Below are 9,734 nucleotides of genomic sequence, written 5' to 3'. Positions count from 1 at the left end.
GTAGAAAGCTCCTATGCACCGTTGGTCATGTTCTGATCTTTGGAGTGATCTGAATCACATGAATAGGTAAAGGTAAAGGGTAAAGGTACTCCTGCCCATACAGGCCAGTCATGTCCGACTCTAGGGTTGTGCGCCCATCTCACTTAAGAAGCCGGGGGCCAGCGCTGTCCGGAGACACTTCCGGGTCACGTGGCCAGCGTGACGAAGCTGCTCTGGTGAGCCTGCACCAGCGCAGCACACAGAAACGCCATTTACCTTCCCGCTATAAAGTGGTACCTATTTATCTACTTGCACTTAGGGGTGCTTTCGAACTGCTAGGTGGGCAGGAGCTGGGACCGAAAGACGGGAGCTCACCCCGCCGCGGGGATTCGAACCGCCGACCATGCGATCGGCAAGCCCTAGGCACTGAGGTTTTACCCACAGCGCCACCCACGTCACATGAATAACTGGTGCTAATCATGCATGCCCTTAAAGACAGTCTGGAAGATTCCAGTGATTCCAGGCACAGATGCTAAGATTTTTGACCAGAGATAGCTATACTGGCTAAAGGTTTGCTTTGGGGGCTCAGTTCAAAAGTCTTTCTTTAGACCTTTGCTTTAAACAACCTGAGACAACAATATCTCGAGAATCACCAGTCTTCCTATGAACCTGATCAATAACTTTCTTGCTCTTGAAGCTCTCCTTTAAGCCCCACCACCACCACCACCACAAATCCAGTGGGCCTTTTTGGTGGTGGCCCCCATGATGTGGATTAGCCTCCCAAAGTCCCCACCTTAGACAGGCAAAGAAGACAATTTTATTAAATCAATCAATTGCTAATTATTGCTATACAGGTGCTTTTATGCTGCTGTTGCTCTTTGAACACAGATTTTAGGCTGTGATTCAGTGGCTGCTTGGACTGGAGCTCCCACTCCTCACCAGCGAGAACAAGAATCTGCTTATGTTGTGGTTCAAAGCACAGGTGTGCAACCAATGCCCCTTCCATTTGCCTGCTCTTCAGAACAAAGGCACATCAAATTGATGGGCAAACGTTCCACTTAGTGCTACAAAAATCTTGATTTGCTGCTTTGAAATGTGGACAATCTCTTTGTGCCTTTTAATAGCAGTAAGCCAGCAAAAAAAAAAAAAGCGTTTGCTGCCTCCGTACCTGTGCTCCATTCCTTTCCTGGTCCCTTCCATTGGTCACCCTCTTTCCTAGTTTACTGCAGCAAACAAATCACTTCAGATCAAGGAGGAGTGTCAGCTAAAGGACCTAAGGAGGCAAGAGGCAAGTGGCAGAATGGTAGCAATCTCAACTGCACTGGTACCACAGAAGGTACAGGGAGGTCACTCAGGTCACAAGGGAAGAGTCGTAGCTGGGTGGTAGAGCATATACTTTGTATGCAAAAGGTCCCTGGTTCAATACTTGTCATCTTGAGGTAGGGCTGGGAAAGATTCCTGCCCGAAATCCTGCAGAGCTGCTGCCAGTCAATATCAAGGTTACTGAGCAAGATGGATTGATGGTCTGGTTCGGCGTAAGGCAGCTTCCTAGGCTCCTAACCCTACTTACAAATGTGATTGCCCCAAGGTTTTCTGTCATGTGAGTAGGAGTTCCAGGAGGAAAAGAGCCCAATTTGAACTAGTATTTCATGGCCAGATGGAGGGATGCTGCAAGCTCTTCCCAAGTCTTCGAACAGGCATTGCTCAAAAAAGAACCATAGCATGTTGCTACAACTCCAGAATGCAATTACTGCAAGCTCTGGGAACTTCATTACCAACAGTCTACTGCCTGAGATGTTTATTTTTCTTCCTTGCCCAGGAAATTGTGTGTGTGTGTGTAGATGGAGAAAACTAAATCACAAACATTTAAAATGTCAGAATGATTGGCCGGATCTTACAGATGTTCCACCTCTTCCAGCGTTATGGAGACTCTCTTCGTTTTGCCGCACCCTACTCTTGTCTTAAAGAAACATCAGAACCAGCCTTTAAATCACTTGTAATTGGTTCTTTCTTTTCTCAGATGGTGCACCTCAAGCATGGGGAAGGGCCATGGCTCAGTGGTAGAGCATCTCTTTTGTATGTGGATGGTCCCATGTTAAAACCCCAGCATCTCCAGGTATGGGAGGGAAAGATCTCTCATGGAAATCTTGGATGGACCAATGGTCTGACTCAGAATAAAGTAGCTTCATAAGCCCTTATATACAAACCTTCCATTCATACCTGCAGTTAATCACATGAGCCAGTAATTCATGGATCTCAATGAAGACAATTCCCGTTGTGTCTTGAAGCTCCAAAATGTATCACAGTGACCACAGAAAGGGGTAGGTCTAAGATCCTTGGTCATAGTCTGAAAGCACACAGTGCATCAGCCTAGTTTAAGCTAAGCAGACTTGGGTCTTGACATTGTTTGGATGGGGGGGCTGCCTGGGAAAATCATATGGACATGGGTGGCTTTGCACTCCACAGAAAACAAGTGGGACGTATGTTTTAAAATTATTAATATTCCAGGCTCTCCTGTTAACACTGTTCATACTAAGGGTGAATAAATAAGGCATAAGCCAGTTCTAGCACAAACTTCCTGATCATGAACACAGTCAAGATTTGTTTATATACATCTTTCAGATACATGCATTGTCTAAGCAGCTTTATCAAGATCTTTTGAAAAGAGGCATGGCCAAGAGGTTTCTGTCCTTTCACAATATAATATAAAGTGTGTGTGTGTGTGCACAGAAAGATGTTTTAATCATGATTTTTGAACAAGGAGGAAAAAAAGAATCCTGTAAAAGTAACATTCAGGGTCCTTGACTCTTTGTTCCAACAGGCACTGAATTGAGCTTCAAAACTGTGTTTGCAAATCAACATATACGTATGGAGACTGCACTGAACAGAAACTAATGAAATTCCAAGGTGCTCTGGGATGCCTGTTTTATTCTGATCAGTGGTAGATTGCACTATTGACCAAGTGTCAGCCATAGAGCGATACAATGATTGAATAAAAGTGGATACATAATCGGAGGGGAGAACTTTGCCACAACCGGGCTTGTTGCTTTTCTCCTAATACCAAAGGACACGCTATTTTGTTTTTATTTCTTACAAAAAGTTCGGTACCCCCTTTTTTTTCTTTCCTTCCCCCTTTGTTCACTTTTAAAATATACATACATATATAATCCCCGTTCCTCTCTTCCCTTTGTGGATTCTCCCCTCGCCAACCCAGCCCCCTTGATGGCTTCCTCAGATAAAATAATGCAAGGTTCCTCCGCCGGAGATGCTGATGAAATATTTGAGGCCCCGATATTAATCTGTTATCAGTTGTGTAGGTGTGAAATGTGATGAAGATGACAGAGACTCCTGCTCAGCCGGCCTAAAGTAATTTGCACCAAAGATATTTAGATCTGTCTTTGGACACTGCAGATCAGTTATTGCAGGAGGGGGAGAGCCTGTGGGGAGCCTACCTTAAAACATATTTCAAATGCCAGGGGAACCGCATGAAAATTGGGTAATGAATGAAATTCTGATTGCAGAAAAATCACTTAGGAATGTGACTGATGCGGCTCGCTGATGTTCTATATGCAAAGCTGAAACCTGAGATGCTTAATGGCATACACCTTTGTCCTGTGGGTTCTGCAGTGCATTCAGTTTTGCTCTTGCCACCAATTCCTTCCGTATTAGAGAAGATACCAAGACTGATAACAATATTCCTCGCTAAAAAACATTGAGCTGTCATGATAGCTGAACAGGTCTGTGCCATGGGTGCTGTACCATCTATGGCTTAAAGTGGACCTGGAAACAAGCAGATATCCAGTAGCATTCCTCCAAGCCGATCAGTAAACCATCAGCATAAGTACCTACCAGGCCTAGGGATCCACCTAACCCTGTATTTTTACTCTATAACAGGGATGGGGGCATGTGGCCTTCCAAAGTTGTTGGACTACAACTCCCATCATCTCAGACCATTAGCTGCACTGGCTGGGGCTGATGGGAGATGGGGTCCAGCAACATCTGGATTTCCACAGGTTCTCCATACCTGTTCTAATAGCCAGAGTCTCTCTAGGATCTCTGGAAGGACCAAGTATGCCACCATGCACCCATGATTGAAGGGACTTTGCTGCGCCACATGTGCGAGTGATGTGGACACACCACGTGATGTGTTGATGTCATGTGCATATATCATATGGCATGCTGATGTTTTGTGTACTGGCCACAGGGCATGGTGCACAGACTGTGGGATTAAGGTGAGCTTGCCACATGGCATGTGTGCATGGCCGCTGTGGATTTTTGAGGGACCTTGCCCCCCCCCCAGATGGTGCCTATGGGAAGGATGCATTCCTCCATTGTCTCCCAACATGGATGCCAACAATGTGCAGCTTCTAAGGATTGGGCCTGGGATCTTCTGCATGCAAAGCTGATGCTCTCTCACTGAATCTCCTTTGAACTAAGAAATGCATGGTAGATGCATGCTCACTTACATGTGAAAACATTGGTGGCAGTATTGGAATGTAGACCCAAACATGCCCACTCCCACTGATGATGCTCCTCAACCTGTTCCTGTGTGAATAGTTTCATTCTTAGGTGCCTCAAAGTTCCTCATTGTTTTGGCTGCAACTGACTAACACATTTCCCTCTCTGGAAATTCTATATTCTGTTTGCTGGTCACATTGGGATATGACAACATGTTGTTGTTGTTGTTTAGTCGTGTCCGACTCTTCATGACCCCATGGACCAGAGCACGCCAGGCACTTCATGTTAGCAAATGGCAAATTTGCCCGATTGTTCTTCTGGACTCATCAATGGCCCAGTCTGCCTTCCATTTTCTACAAGAAGAATTGCCCGCTCCTCATAGTTGTGTTTCCATTTGATACCTAAATCATTTTATCTAACAAACAACGGGCAGTCGCTGAAAATCTATATCCCACCACCACCGTATGCTTTACCACTTAGTAAATGGATGGTGACAAGTTTGTTTCAGTTTCAGAACCCCTGTAGTTCTTCTGGAGGTTACAATGGATAATGTGATGTAGTACTTAATTTTTATTCTCCAAATAGCCAAACTGATAACAGCACTCTAAGTGTTTAAATACATAAGAGCTGCCTATGATACATCAGGCCAAATATTTGTCTAATCCCGCACTCTTAACAGTCTTACTGGGGAAATCACAAAATGGAAGCAGCCATGCCCTATTGCCATCTTCCAGCATTTCGTACTCAGCCTCTTGATTCAGAGGTTAGATTGAGCAAAAACAGAAAAGCTGGTTCACTTCAGATGTTGTTGAACTACAGCTCCCATCAGCCCCAGTCATAGCTGTCAACCTTCCCTTTTTTTGTGGGAAATTCCCTTATTCCAGTGCCGTTTCCCGCTGCTTCCCACTGCTATCCCAGATTGTTAGATATCCCGTAGACTGTCCCCGGGACAGGTGAGACTGCTGATCCCTTATTTTCGAGGCTGCTGATCCCTTATTTTCAAATCTGAAAGTTGACAGCTATGGCCCCAGTCAGAAGCTCCAATGGTGAGAGATAAAGATAGTTGTGGTCTGAAGGCACCCAGTGGGCACTAGCATTAAGTTCTTGTGGCAAATAACCATTAACACATGCAATATCTGTGAATTCATCTAATCCTTTTCAACGTCTCAGGCAGAGGTCAGTCCTAGACTTGCTACACTAGGGATTGAAACTGGGACCTTCTGTTATTCTCTACCAGTGTTAGGACAAACAGGGCACTGCCCCATCAACCTCAAACTGCCCGCTTGCCTGCCTTCTTGCAACCAGTCCAGAAGGTTACAGTCCACTCATTGTCAGCCTCCTCCTCCTCCGTATCAGTTTTGCCCCTGCAGAACTTCATAAGGAGGAAGAATTAGTTGGCTCTGGCCTCCTTGCTGCTCTTCCTACCATTTCCAATGGGCACCACCAACCTAGCTGTGCCCTTCCAAATATATCTGACGGTTTAACTGATATGTCCTCCATTGTCCACCCACCTGCAAACACCCCCGCTGAAATTCCATCTAACAAAATGCTCCCATTCTTTTCAATAGATGAGAAAATCCAAATGAGTTCACCAAAGACCTTGAGAAGAGTAGAACAATTATCGGAATGTACATTGGTTTTACTATGAGTCAATTTGACACATACACAAATGGCAACAATATCATAAAAATCATTGGGGCCTCATTTCTCTCCTTTCCTCTTAAAGCAGTTGGGTGTCCCCCCCCAATTGAAAATAACATCTTCATCCTATCCATTTTTGAATATATGGTATCACATTTTGCCTTACCCATTCAATGCTGGATAAAATGTGGGCATGCACATATTCCTGAGACAAGAGCTCTGACTGAAAGCTATAAAACGAAACAATCTCTTTCAGGGTTGTTGTTTTATTCTTTCTCTCTCACCCACCCCTCTTTTTTTTCGAAAAAGGAAAATTGCATAAATAATACATTTGGCCCTTGCAATACCAAACAGGCACAATAGCTACTTTACAGCTTTCATCAAAAGAAGACCATCTTTTTTCATTTACATTATGAAACTGGTAATACAATATCATCAGCTCTGATTGGCTGAATCATCTTGTTGGCATGTTCCTGCTCTCCAGATAATGCAGCCGGGTCCTTGTGTCAATGGAATGTATGACTGGGGGAACATATAAGGGAAATTTGTCATTGGCTCATGAAGTAGCCTTTTTAAAAGTGGGGAGGAAAGGGACGGCGGGTTGGGGGAGAGAGAAAGCAATAATGAAGATTTATTGAGAAATGTGTGAGAACAAGCAAAAATTCCCCAGTGGGGGGAAGAAAGGGGGGTAAAGCAACTGCCCATGATGTTGTTTCCTTTGAATCTAGGGTATATTTCGCCGTTTGGCATCTGGGCTTATATTCATCATGTTTTATTATGATAGCCAGACACAAGGAGATGTCAACACACAGCATTTGGGGGCATGGTCTAGCGGTTAGACCAAGGGCAGTGAAAAATGCCTTCTTCTCTCCCCCCCCCCCCCCGCCTTGCAGAACCCCTGCATGACCTTGAAGAAATGATTTCCTCTAGGTAAGCTAGCCTGAGAATCCGACAGATGTGTCGTGGAGGAACATGTCACTTAGAAGCCATAAAGCACACTGAGGTCTCGGAGAAGACTAGCCCAGTCACCCTGATGCCTTGCCTTGCTGTCGGCAGAAGCACCATTTAGGATCAACAGGAATGCCATGGTGCATTTCCCTATGTGTGATTATTCCTCATGAGCATTGAGGAGAAGGTTCAGTGCCAAGGGTGTCCTCAAGCCTGCAGCTAGCCCTGCTTCTGCAGCTACAGATGAATGGATGGGACACTGCCCTGCCAACCTCCATCTGCTCTCAGCTAGTCCCACCACCATCTTACAACAAGTCCAGAGGGTGGCACTGCCTGTCAACTTCCTCCTCCTTGGTCTCAGTGTTGCTCTTGTAGAACACAACAGAGAAGAAAGGAGGATTAGAATGGCCGTATTTTTCACTCCATAAGATGCACCTGACCATAAGTCATGCCTAGTTTTTAGAGGAGGAAAGCCCTGTTTTTTGGGTATCAGCTCACAGTTGCGCAGCTTCTTTTGCAAAGGGGAAAAGCCCCTTTTTTGAGGATCAGCTCAAAGTTGTTGAGATTACTTTGCAAAGGAAAAAATCCTGTTTTTATGGGGTTCAACTCACAGTTCTGCAGCTTCTTTAGGAAAGGGAAGGGAGCCGTTTCTACAGTATCCAGACAGATAATCTAATCAGCCAGTCACATGTCGCTGGGGAAACAAACAGCCTCTGTCTGCAGAACATTCAACAATGGAGGCCTGGGCCAGAAAGGGAGCCAGCGATCGACCACACATTCGCGCCATAAGACGCATAGACATTTCCCCTTACTTTTTTGGAGGGAAAAATGCGTCTTATGGAGTCAAAAATACGGTGGTTGGCTCTAAATGTTAATGACCCTGATTCTACCTACCTGCAGCCTCCTTGCCTTCCACCACCACTGTCTACACAGCATGGACCATTGGGGTTCCCATGGATGAATTTAGATGCAGGTGTACTAGAGCCAAGAAGTATCCTGCTCACTGACTCAGAAAATTAAATTCCAGAGACTGGCAGAAGGGGCTGAACCCTGAAGCATGACAACTCTAGTAACACACAACATTTAACATGAGAAGCCTTGCTCTGGATACCTGTGCTGGATAAGTTTCAGCAGATGTCACTAGGAGCAGTGTCTTTTCAGTCATGGCACCAGAGCTATAGAAGTCTCTCCCCAGAGCCAGGCTCAGAGTGTTCTAACCTATTCACATCAGGAGCCCAGAGAGTAACGGTAGGGCAGTAACATGGATAGCTCCAAATGACCAACATCCTCAGGCAAAGGCTGTAGGTAAACTGAGGCCCTCCAGCAGGCGTACTACCTGGCACACTTTGTTGCTGGCTCTCTGAGCACAGTTTCCAAAGTATCTGCTTGAAGATACTCCTGCCTCTCAGGCAGGGAAATGGGCTGAGAAAGAAGGGAGGAAGTAAGGCAAAGTTGCAATAATCTTTGGTAGTGGCTAGGAAAATTAGACAGTGGTGACAACATGAGGTCACAGAGGAGAAATCCAAGGGCCTCATAAAGTGTACAGACCATAGGTTGCCACTGAATCAGACCAACAGTCCATGCAGCCACTATGCACTACCTCAAGGGTGGAGAACCTGCAGCCTTCCAGATATTGTTGGACTTCAACTCAAATGAGCCCTAATGGTCAAGGATAATGGAAATTCTAATTCATCAACTTCTGGTGGGTCACAGATTCCTCCACCCCTGTCTACTGTGATTGACAGCAGCTATCAGGGTGTCAGGGTGAGGGCCTTGGCTCAAAGGTCAGACATGTGATTTTTATGTAGAAGATCTCAGGTTCAACCCCTGATATCTCTAGCTAAAAGGCTCCAGCAGCAGCAAATGATGGGAAAGATTTCAACTTGAGAACTTGGACAACTGCTGCCAGTCAGAATAAACCATACTGGGATCCATGAACAAATATTCTACTTAGCGTAAGGTAGCTTCCTCTGTCTTTCCCATCACTTTAGGCCTTTCTGCATACAAACCACACAGCTTCCCAGGTAGAATGACAGAATTGTAGAGTTGGAAGGATCCGCAACTAGTCCCTTCATCTAGTTCAATTCCCCGCAATGCAGGAATATGCACCCTTATGGGGATCATACCCGTGACCTTGGCATTATCAACCCCATTCTCTAACCAAATGAGCTAAGAGTATACTCCTTAGTTATGAAAGAGCAGGGTTCAAATGCAGTTTAAAAAAATATTCCTATTTAACAATGCAGACATGTCTCACATGCTCACTTCTGTCAGGATCTACTTTTGTGGATCTTCCGACAAGATTTTCTATGGGATTTCCCACTTCTCAGAGGTGAACATCAGGGAATTCTTCCTCCTCCTCCTCCTTCATGTTCATAAAATAATATTGTGATCATAAAATAAAGTCATCGGAAGCAGTGTTAGAAAGTGGAGAGGCATTCACATAAATGCATGCTTTGCAGCTGGTGAAAGAAATGTTCTGCCATTAAACTGAATTGTGCTTCAGTTTCTTTATTCAACTAGAACCTTTGAAAATAAGGAAATGTATCTGGTTTTCCTATCTGATCAAAAAACACCAACGTTATTCTTTTAATGAATTCCCCCCTTTCCCCCCCCACACACACCAAAAGCAGCTTGTTACAATGAATCTTCTGTTTTAACAAATGCGCTTTGCCAGTTTTGCAAAATATCTGCTACTGAAGGTGCAT

This window comes from Podarcis raffonei, chromosome 10 (genome assembly GCF_027172205.1).
Source record: "Podarcis raffonei isolate rPodRaf1 chromosome 10, rPodRaf1.pri, whole genome shotgun sequence".
NCBI lineage: Eukaryota > Metazoa > Chordata > Lepidosauria > Squamata > Lacertidae > Podarcis > Podarcis raffonei.
This window is presented reverse-complemented; position numbering follows the sequence as displayed.